The sequence below is a fragment of the Aphis gossypii genome, chromosome 1 (assembly GCF_020184175.1).
Source record: "Aphis gossypii isolate Hap1 chromosome 1, ASM2018417v2, whole genome shotgun sequence".
NCBI classification, from domain to species: Eukaryota; Metazoa; Arthropoda; class Insecta; order Hemiptera; family Aphididae; genus Aphis; species Aphis gossypii.
This window is the reverse complement of record NC_065530.1, coordinates 51,564,071-51,576,711: the sequence shown is the minus strand read 5'-3', so window position 1 is coordinate 51,576,711 and position 12,641 is coordinate 51,564,071. Positions and strand designations below refer to the sequence as shown.

Below are 12,641 nucleotides of genomic sequence, written 5' to 3'. Positions count from 1 at the left end.
TTCAACGACTTCCTAAACAAGGTGTATAATATACACCTTGGTCTTGGTTCTTTGGTCGGGAGAAAAAAGTGGCTTATTTTTCGACGGCAATTTTTTAGTTTAAATAATATCCACCGGGAAGCACCACAAGCTTTTAAGGCCGGTTGTTATTCAATAATACTATAGAGACACGGACTAAGTTAGTCCGTGACTAGAGAGCCTAGATAATAATATATACACAAATATATATGTATTATATAGGCTCTCTAAATAATACCAATAATACCATTATAGCCATTATAAAATTATGCATAATATCGTAATGAATAAATAAATAAATATTGTATTTGAGATGAAAAATACTCGTGTGTGCCTATGGATAATTATTGGTATTTTAATGAAATATTTTAACGTAAAGTTTTCATATTGCAAATCACATTGGCTTATGAAATATTTTTATTCCGTTGCCTAGAAGTTGACAATTGAAAATTATAGAATTATTGCATTTAACAGTATACAAATCATTACAAAGTCAATAATTTCTTTATTTTGTAAGAAACTCAAAAATATTTACAAATACTTACTTTATTATATTTACTTCTAATTCAATACTTACTAACCTTATATTGATACCTACTTCTTCATAAATATTTAAATATAGGTAGGTATCTAAGGTATCTAAAATACTAATGTACTATTGTACTTTCTAATGTACCTAGGTATAATATAAAAAATAATATACACATACAACTATACAAGTAAGTAGTTATTATATAACTAATATTAAATAAGTACTTAGACTGTAACTTTGACTGTTTTGATAAATTTTTTTTTGTTTTTTTGTTTAGTTAAATTTGCTTCATTGCACAATAAGTCACAGTTATAATTATATCCCATTCTGTAGTTGATGAAAACATGAACCTAAACTTAAATGTATTATAGAAATATTATAATAAAGAAAAATGAGTATAATATTAATAATATTATACATTTTTCCAAAAATTTAAAATTGAATTAACATATTGTACATAATAGGTATCTATTTATAAATTATAATTAATAAATTTCATTTTAAGTATATGTATAAAGTATTAATATCAGTATCTTGAAAATTACTTAAAATGATTGTATGTACAAATAATTTGATACTTGTGCGTTATCGCGACTACCTTGATGTCGAACGCATGGCGTGCAATGCACGTGTATAGGTAATAAATAATAATACAAAACTATCCAAAGCTAATGTTAATGTATTTGTTGATAATGTTAGTTAAATTATGGGCATCGTTTTTGTTAACCCTATGACCTACCTTAGGTGGTGTTGCATAGCAAATCGAGGGATATTTTGTAAAATAATAAATATTTTATATATATTCTGTGTACTTAGTAATTTTCGATAATAATTTATTTTAAATTTAAAAGTAATCATACATTAACCTAAACCGTCGGTGACTTTCAGCAACTCGCACTTTATCACCAAACCTTCTGAGCTATTGTCGCCGGACATCGTACAGATCGGTGGAATACATTTGGCCCCGCCAGGACCTTTACCGAAGGTATATAATAACTAATTGTTATCTGTATGGATATTAATCTTTTAGGTCTTAAATAAGAGTACACTGCAGGATTAATATGGTTTATTAATATGAGTAGTATAACATACACGCAATGAAGCAACATAACACATTTTAGGTGTTTCTTAATATCGATGTAATAATATTATGTATATTATATTTTTTGTACATTTCAATCATAAGGTTAAATTAACACGGCGTCTTGGATATGCAATTTAGCTACAACTTGACTGTACATTTTCAAGAATCTTAGTTGGCTTTTTTTAAATTAGTTAAAATAAATACAAATATGATCTAACACTTAACAGTGTTGTAGTTGGGTAAATTTGTTTTTGGTGGTTGGATTCTAAACGATTGACTATAGATACTTATTTACTCTAAGTATTATTATTCTTTTTATTTGCATTGATGATAAAAATTAGTGATACACAACAAAAACCCTTCATAAACTACGTGTAAAATAATCAAACAATTTCGGTTGTCCTATTGGCATAAATATTATATGAGAACTGTACTAGATTAAAATATTAATTGAGAGGTTTTTTTTCATTATTTTAATTGGTATATGGTTACGTTATTGTTTTCTAATATTTTTGTAAAAATGTAATTTTCTTTTCTCCTCTCTTCCCACACCGCAAACAATTTTTTGGGTACGAAACTGGTATGACTGAATAGTGAATAGTGTATACTGTCATAATAAAGTTAAGCACACATTAAATGTATTAAAATTCAGTGCATTGTTAATATTCCATGATAAGACACTCTCTGGTCTCTATTTAGTAATAACTAATAAGTAATAATCAATAAATAAGCAATAAACACTTTAAACTGTGTACCTATGTAAATACTGGATATCGATATAAAACAAAACAGTCGATTGGGGATAAACTTCTAGTTAAATATCTACGTGTTAACACATAATTAATATCGTTGAAAATTATGCTATACAAAAGATATTTTTCTTATAGACATGTATATTGTATATGTATTGTGTGTTTAAAGGGTTTTAGTGATATTAATTTACTAACAATTACTTATGTACTATGAAATATATATTTTGTGCTATAATAATGCTAAAAACAATTATTTATTGTTAAAAGTTATTACGAACGCAGTTATTAAAACAATAGGACTATAGGAGCGCAAAATATATACCGACATAAATGTGTTAATAATATGATAACAAAAGAAAAATAATAATAATAAACGTGGAATGTTCATTTTGATTTTAAATTTTATTTACCTAGCAATATTTTGAAACCGAATTTAAAATAGATATTGTTTTAGATAAAGGAGTGCATATTTTTATCGTACACACAAATATTGATTTTTCACAAAACTTATAAATTCGCACCCTTGGGAGATACATTTTTGTTAAATTTAGTGGAACACTTATTACTTAATGACCTAACCTTAGTATGTAATGTTTGCATTTAAAATGCAAATCCGAAAACATTCATACTGTATGACATTTTAGCCTACTATAACAGTATAGTGTATAGTCATATAAATAAAGAAAAAGAAATTTGAAATACAGAATACCTAATAATAATTAATAGCACTAAATAATATCATAATATCTTATTATTATAACACAAGAAGAATGATTAATAATGGTGTGTGTGTTACACGTCGGTGTGGCACAAGTTAAGCTTGAAAAGTTGCCTATTTAATACTCCCGAAACAAACATCGCATGCATTATTATTTATTAGGTATTTAGTTAATTTTAGTATTGATCGTTTTATGTAGGTACACCGAACACATACTTAGTAATACACGTATTTTATAAATTTATTTTTGATTAAATTAAAATATTGAAATAAAATAATAACATTTTATAATTACTATGACTAAATAAGTTTGAAGACATTTCGTTGAATTTTTGTCAACAATTTTACGATTTATGGCACGCTTGTGTAATTGTATAGTAATCAAAATAAAACTAGATTCAAAGTTAAATATATTTAATGATCAAATTAACACAATTCTGTGTTTAATAATAAAATTGTTTTGGATTGGGACCAACCGACTGAATCTTATATTGTCAATTGTTTCTTTATATTATTTAATCGGATGACACTATTCACTGCCAGAATATTGTATATACCTATTATATATAATATATATATATGTTAATTTCTTAGAACTATTATTAATACTTCCATAAAAAATAATTGTTTATAAAAATAATAATGCCATAATAACAAAAAAGCACTGAAGTTATATAACTCTTTAAAAACTTGAAATTCAAGTGTTAATTTCAATAGAGTTAACATTTTATATATATATATTTTTTTTATATTTAGTATATTTTTTATTATATTATACATACAATTGAATAAAAAATTATATACCAACATTATTAACAGTATAATATTGAATACTGTGCTAAAACAATCAATAAATGTCTATGCTTTGACATGATACTCGACGATGGAATAATTTAAGATTGAAGAAACACAATACACGTATAAATTATAGTCTATGTGCAATTGTGCTAATAAGAATTTTTAATTATGTACAAACGTTTTTTTAATTTCACAAAATTGATAACAAATGTTGCAACAGTAATTATTTCTTATTCAGAAATTGAAATTTTTAATTAAATATAATGTTAAACCTCAATTTGATTAATGTCTTAATGATCCTGTTTTTGATGTAGGTATAGGTATTAGAAAAAATAATGAAAATAATAAAATTACCTCTTGATCTAACCCCACCAGGAACTATTACAGTACACAACACATTACTTAAACCTTATGGTATGACTTATGTAGTTATGTTAACTAAAATTTAACATACATAATTACCACACCAATGTACTATTGTGTTGAATTTTTTGTCAAATGTTTTTATTTGGAGCATCATAAATAATAATAGTGCCAAAAACGTAAAAAACGACATAGTTTCAATTTTTTAGTGAGTAACTGAGAATCAAGTATCAAATCTCATGATACAATTTATATTTTATTATAAGTTTCAAGATACAAAAATAAAGTTATTACTGTGAGGGTTTTATATACTACATACAACCCACTAATTTCCACTCCTAGTAAAACTTCATAACGGTGTTATTCTGAAATACGCAATATTGAAAGGGTATAGAAATGATGTTTATAGGTATATCTATATTTCGTTATTACAACTTGTGGGTTTATATTTTTGAATCGTATAATAATATACAATATTTTTTTATTTTTTGTTCATTTATTATTTATAGCCCCTAAATTCAACTCTTCAATAGAAAAAAAAACGATTGAAACAAATTATTGAGCGGGAACGTAGGCAATCTATAACTCTAAATATAATTTATTGTCATCTAGTTTAAAATGCACACCTAACTAAAGTAACTATTCTTATGTGTTATATGTACCTACACTTTTTTAAATTTTCTTTTCCTTATTAGCGTTCTTGTTTTACTAGTTTGTCAGGACTCAAGAGCCTATGTCTAAATTTATTATTATATACTATTAAGTATTAATATTCTACATTTTATGCTCACGTCCTTGAGTATATGCGAAAGTTCCAGAAACGAACATTAAAAGTCTGATGTATTTGATTATTCTTTCTGATAAATCTGTTGTTTTGTTTTATCCTCGGTTAATTATACTAAAGTTTTATGTCAATTGCTGGCGAATAGCCCATCATAAATAATATTCATGTTGGACGTGTATTATTGTTGCTTACATTGATTTTAGTGTCCCGAGAACGTTTTTCTTATAATTTGTATTATGTTTAAAAAAAACTTGTTTTAAATACACATGACCTTGACTATTTCCCACATTTTTTTATTTATTTGAAATCATGTTTCAAACTTGAATTATTTGTATTCGAGCGGTAGACGGTTTTGCGGTAGTACATACGACATGGCGATGGATAATAGCATAATATCTAGTCAAAGCCAATAACTAATAAACTAATGAGTAATATTATATATTTAGTTTTTACCTATATTCGATACAACGAATTCAGTATTTCACATTAGCTTATTTGGACGTCATAGAACTCGATCGAGCCCTTTCTTTTAATGTAACGATTGAGCAATAGGTACATCATAATAAATATATCGGAATTAGATTTTATTTAATTAATTATTACTTAAAAATTACTTTTGAATTCAACATACAAGGTCTTGACGTCAAAGATTCGTTTTACTTAAAATTTGATTGTGGTAATATCAAGGTTGTTTTTAAAATGTTTTTATTGTGGTCAACAAATAATCGAGTTAAATAACTATTACATAAATATACATTTTAATTTCCTGATCAATTTAACATTTCGATCATCGAAAAAATAATGTTAAATAATGTAATATTACAATCTGGATTTTGAAACTACTCAACTAATTATTCAGTTTAAATAAATGTTGGATTTTCTATTTTATTTATATACCTACTTTTAATATACGTGTTATAATTTCTTAGATATTACATCTAATTTAAAAGTGTAAGTAAAATTTACTATTTATAATCCAATTATATAAACATCCATAAATCCATTGAAAATAACAAATAACATCAACCACTTATCTCATAATTTATTCATTGTATGATTTACGATACAAATTACTTGTATCAGTAGTGAAGTTGCATATTAGCCAGGGATTTTGTTAGACTGACAAGACCTTGCAAACCTTTTTCGAATCAAAAACTCTTGGTCCACCTCATTGTTTCTCTTACTGAATTTTATGAATAGACAATTGTTCACTGCGGGTCCATTTATGAGTGAATGGCACATGAATACCTACTCACAATGGCCACCATCAGCTATTTCCGGTTACAGAATAAATTTAATAACATTTTCAACTTTTTATACATATTAAAATATGTTACGAAATGTTTTTGTTATTATATAAATATTAATATTTTTAAATATATATATATTAACCCATAAATGTTAGGCTATGTAATATAATATAGTTAAATATACCTAATACAGTTTTCTATTAATTATTTAAAAAAATTATTTATTATTTGATTTTATTACTCTATAATTACAAATACGTTCTTGATAACGGAAATCTCAATTATTTTTTCGTATTTTTCTCAGCATGACTATCTAGTTGGTGCAATGATCATTCATGACATACATGCGTGTTACGTATTTACGTATCGCGTATCGCTTCTCATTCTGGTGTCACAGACATGTGTAGGACATGCAAATACTACAATACAAATAAGGAATCAAAATTTTACATCAGAAAATGTCATTACATATAATATTTATATATTTGGTAAACTTTGAACAGTTTAAAAATAGTGTTAACAAATGTTCTACATATTTGGGGAAAGAAATAAGACTATAACGATACGATAGAACATTATAGAACAGGCGTGTCCAACCCACAAAAGTATTCTAACCGGCCCGTAACCATTATACAATTTGTACAGGTATAAAATAAAAATAAAAATTATAATTTAAAAAAACGTTATTCTAATAAGCTTTTAGAATTACAAAACATCGTATAATTTCTAATTTTAATTATTAAAATTAAATACAGAAAAATGTATATTTTATCAAAATGAACATACCTGAAAAGAACCAAGAAGTATATGCACAGCCCGTAGTATAAATATAAATTTTAAATGTGAACTGCAAGTTGAAAAAAGTTGGGCACGTCTGCGATAGAATCTGCAACAATAGTTATTTTAACTGTAGGTGATTTGTTATGAGTAAAAAATAATACGTAAATAGTTCTGGCTAGTCAGAACGTTGACGAGTGGTATGAATGTATATTTTATGCGATTTATTTCAATATGTTTTCGATTTTTTATACGTATAATATAGTAAATACCCAGAATTAATTTTTAGCAAACTAAATTATCGGAAATTCGGAAATATTATATAATTACAATGATTAAGTAGGTAACTATCCATATTTTAACATTACTTTTTGTACACCCGTATTACCCAAACACGATAAACGATCGCTGAATATGAAAACTTTATAATATATAGTTTCTTTGTATACAGTTAGGTATTAGTTTTTAGTTTTATAATTTTATTTTTATTTGATTGATTCACGGATAGTAAAAGTTTTGACACTCAAAAAATCAAAAGATAACATTTTAGTTTTAGTTTTTTGCTTTTTGTCATCCTGCATCCGTACCGTTCTTATTTTTACGTGCGTCGTATATGGTACACTGACCTTTGAGTGTAAATACATTACATTGTTGTAAGTCACATTATAGGATTGATATGGCACATGTTACAGACAAACATTTAGAGATTGACATCGTATTTATGAGCACAATCCGACGAGATTAATATGGAAAATTATATTATATTATACTAATGTGTCAACTGCTATACTGTTCATATTATGCCATACAAAACCGTATCTCGTGTAGGTATATGCTATTCATGTTGTGTGAGACAAAATGAATCGTGTATTTTTGAATCATCTCCGTACACTATTTATATATAGGTAGAGATGAGGGTTTTACAATTTAAATGAATAATTTTCAAATCCTTTATCTTCATTTGTTATGTACCCAATATATCCTTAGGCATAATTCTGGTCTTTATATTATATACTATACTTGTATATAACAGGAATGGTCAATTTTTATGGACTTTTGATTTGATTAACCTCTGAGTTTTTTAGGTTGTTAAGATTGACCAAAATAAAGGTCGTGATAATCAAAAATATATAAATATATTTATATACATTATTTTTGTTTAGAATATCTCAAGTTGAGATCGGCTGGTCTTTTGAACTGTGTATACTGTATAATATAAATATATAATGGTATGGTTATTATAGAGAATAGAGATGAGTGATACTTTTATTCGATTTCTGAATAATAAGTCCAATAAGTATATCGATAATGAGTGAGAGTACATATATAATTGCGGTTTATACATTTTCACTAGGACTTGTAGTGAATTAAGTTTATATTATGTAATTAAAATATATTAAATTATATACAATTTTAATATAATTTTAAAACGTATAGGTATAAGAGTATTGCAGTTAATGAATATATTTTAAGAGTATATTATCGTCTGATGAAGTATGATATAAATTGAAATCATAACTGTCAGTATTAAGTATTAACTATATCTATACGATTATTTTTATACAGGTAGGTACTAGATCCGACTTCACCCGGGTTAATTAATTTATCTTTACATCGTTTCCCGTTTAATTTTGGTTTAAATGCAAACACAAAACACTGGAGACGGATTCAACGAATACTTAAAAGCTGCAGACCTAAATCTAATACCGTGGAGATTGGTATTCGTCTTTATTTGTTTACATAAAAATATGTCCAAAAATCCATAAAGGAAAGCATAAAAGTAATCATTATAATTTGTATTGATTTTAACTTTTAAGATTTATTTAAACTTTTATCACAGTTGCATCCAACCATTACAAAAAATCTCACTATACACTATAGCCACCCACTCTATTCCACTTATAGCCATTCAAGGTGGAGCCATGAATAATCCCGCCCGACGGTTAAAAAGACGTGGTGCAGGGATTTACTAAATCCCTAACTATAATGCCGCTTGAGGGTTCTGTCTCTGGTTAGCCTCCCTCCTTATTAATATATTATTATCATGTAAATATTTTCCATCATATTTATCTTATTTACCTATTGTACATTTTCTATTCTAATAATAATAAAAAAAAAAGATATGTTTAAAAAATATTTATTTGTAAATTTTTTATACAAATAAATTATACAACTTATAATAACAGTAATATAATCGTATAGATTATAACCAATGGCAACCATTTAAATAAGCAAACAAATATAGGATTTTCATAAGGCCAAACTAAATTCATATGAAGTCCACCCAATAGTAACTTATATTGAAAAAATAAACTAGAATTACCTTCCGATTTCCGAGTCTCGGGGAATCTATTGACACAACTTTTTTTTTTTTGAAAACAGTCCAATAGTTTTTTAGTCTTTAGAGGACAAAGAAAGAGAAAATAGAAACATCAGTTTATATATTGTTATATATAGATTTCTAATGTATGCAGCGCGTTTTTTTTTTTTTGATAATAATGATATTCGCGATGGAAAAGTTTCAGGACCGTGGGTTTTCCGTGTAGAAAAGTTAGATGAAACCCGGTCGACGACACTATTACCTTAAAGACCGATGACGGGTATTTTAATATTATACTGCGAGGTATGGCGAGCAGACGATAATGTCATTTCGATGACACGATAACTGCTGAGGCAGAAAGAGGAAAAACGAACCTATATAAAGTACGAATCGCAGATAGCTATAGGTATGGCTGTACGAGTACATAATTAAATGTATAGGTACGCGACCGATCGCGACAAAACTTCCGCCAATGAACCGTTTTTTTTTCTCTCTCTCTCTCTTCCCCGCCAGAACTATATAGCCGCTGCCGTCGCCACCGCCACCGCCACCGCCGCCGCCGACGTTTCCTGCGTGTATCGGCGGCGCGCTCGGCGGTAGTGACGACGGCGGCGTGTGGAGGTTTTTCGTTTTTTAAACGTTTGACCGCCGTCGGTCCGAGAACACGGCCGTCAACGCGTCGCCCGTCCTCGCGTTCTATATATACATAAACACTTTTTTTCGCCGGATTTCACCGCCGATTATACGCGTATAGTAAGCTACTATTATTATTTACGACGATAAAATATGTTCTGCGAGCGCGAGCAACGGCAATAATCGTTTCGATCACGTGTTGTTTTTTTTCTTACAAGTTTACGATTGGTTTTTTTCCGTCGCTCAAATCCGACACATAACGTCATGTCAGCACGCTGAATTATTGTATAGATTTTTAATGTAATATTATAATAGTCTCTGCATTACGCGCGTAAATGTGAGTTTCATAGCGCAAGAGAAAATTTGTGTCGATCAGCCTAACTTGCAGCTGAACAACGAACCGCGACCGCAAGACGCGCTTCAAATTTCGTAAGTCATACTGCAGTTGATTATTAATTATCTACTCGTGACTATATATAATCTGCATAAAATGTATAGCAATAAGTATTACCTACATACCTCGTAGACGAGCGAACACAGGCAGGGTGGTACTACCACTGAGAATTTATTGAAAAACCACGATTTTGGTACTATTATTATTTATTATGATTGTTAAAATTATTATTTTATCATGATTGGGAAAGGGGTATCTAGTGTTTTATGGAGGGAATTTAGGATTAATGTTTAGTATTAATGCTTTTTATGTTTAGTGAAGCTCAAACTTAAGGGGGATGGAAGGAAGGATTTTCAAAATTATATTCTTGTCTTACACAATAAATAAAAAATAAAAATATCACTTATCATTTTGTTATTTTTAAAGAAATTCGGTAATTTAGGAATGGAGCTTGCTTAGGTAATGGTTCCAATTTTTCAAATTCATTTTCTACCAACTATAATAATGATGATCTTTGGTTTTAGTTAAAGTAAATGATACAAGTACACATTTACTGTAATATTATAGTATACTTCGATGCATTTGAATGTAACCTGAAGTTAATTACACGCATAACTTCATAATGCATTATTATATTAATATTGTGTTCAGCCGTATAATGATAATCATCATACCTTGGTATTATATAATATAATATATATTTTCAATGATACTACGTGTGTAATGTGTATGATAATAATATATATTCACAATATTGTCGTTTCTTTATGTTATACATTATATCAACGTAATATTAATATCACGATGTACCTATAATATACAACTATATATATCGATAAAGTGTGTGTGTGTGTGTTACAATTCACCAGCAATGTGCTAGACGTCTGATTTTTTTCGTTTCGTCAAAACCGATAATTATACATTATACGAGAGCCTATATATAATACCTATTTAAAATCATTGCTATTGATTGCGAGGGTGGGAAGAGAATGATTTTCTTCTATAGAGTATACCAAAGTACGCGGTTACTCTTACGCGGCTGAGGGATGTTTATTTTTTCTCAATGTTTATTTATGTATCACGTATAATTATACAATACAGATAATAGTTTTATTTTGGCCTAAAATATATATCCAACACCCAAGTAACAACTACGATTAACTTATTATAATTATTTATACCTATTCAATAACAAAATATTACGAAATACTATAATAATATTGACAATTTTAAATCTATATAAGGTCAGAGTGTAATACTATTATCATATTACCTACTGGCATTGCAGTCATCTTCATGGTTACATCTTTCATCGCATTATGGATTGAATCTCGTAGTTGTAAAATGTAAATAATAATAAAGATTATTATTGATTTAAATGTCAAAATGCTTCTGATGTGTTTACTTAAATATACGTACGCTGTCATATAGTAATGTTTGTGTACTTATTTATTTACCTGTATATTTATAATACAATTCAATCGTTGTAAGTTAATAATATTATCAAATACAGTTCTAGTTTATTTAAACATTGAAAACTACAATTCAACTTTCAATAATAAAACACCAAGCGTCAATTTTTAACATTTAATTTAAACTCGAGAATTGTTTTGTCTTTATTTACTTTATACTGTATCGACTTAAATAAAATTATAAGACAAACTATTTTTTTTTTTTTTGAATAATTGTATAATATTATGTAAATGTATAGTTATACATTTAAGCTATTACTGTTATTATTCTATTGATTAGTATTCATTAATCAACTTAACAGATGATATTATACATATTTTATTTAAGAATTAGCTGTTTTTCGTTTATACAGGGTGTACAAGGTTGTTCCATCAAAACTTTAAGAATGATAGAAATGGGATCGAATTCGTATTTGCTAATGTGTGGATTATGGTATCTTTATCGTTAATTGTTTATAACTATTTTAATAATAACTACAACTCAATAATAATTGTGAGAAAATTAATTTTTGATTAATATAAAAATGTAAGGACTTATTACTAAAGAAATAAAAATAATAATAATCATACATTATTAAATTTATATAATCAAATCGTGAATAAATTCTATAACGATACGTACTTAAATACTATATGAGTATACCCTTGAAAATCTGAAAAGTGCAAAATGCATTTTCTATTCCATTCATTACCTTGAGATCATTTTCACAATTTATATAGAACAACCACTCTGTATAAGTAATATT

The 12,641-nt window shown here is 27.3% G+C and overlaps 1 protein-coding gene across 1 annotated transcript in view; it reads left to right on the top strand.

Annotated features, from left to right (window-relative positions):
• Positions 1-10,021: 10,021 nt before the first annotated feature.
• Positions 10,022-12,641, top strand: part of LOC114131765 (serine/threonine-protein kinase NIM1-like) — a 39,414-nt gene continuing 36,794 nt past the window's right edge. Inside the window, exon 1 of the mRNA XM_027997075.2 lies at positions 10,022-10,458. The gene's annotated coding sequence lies outside the window, so the exon portion shown is untranslated. The remainder of the gene's footprint in view (positions 10,459-12,641) is intronic.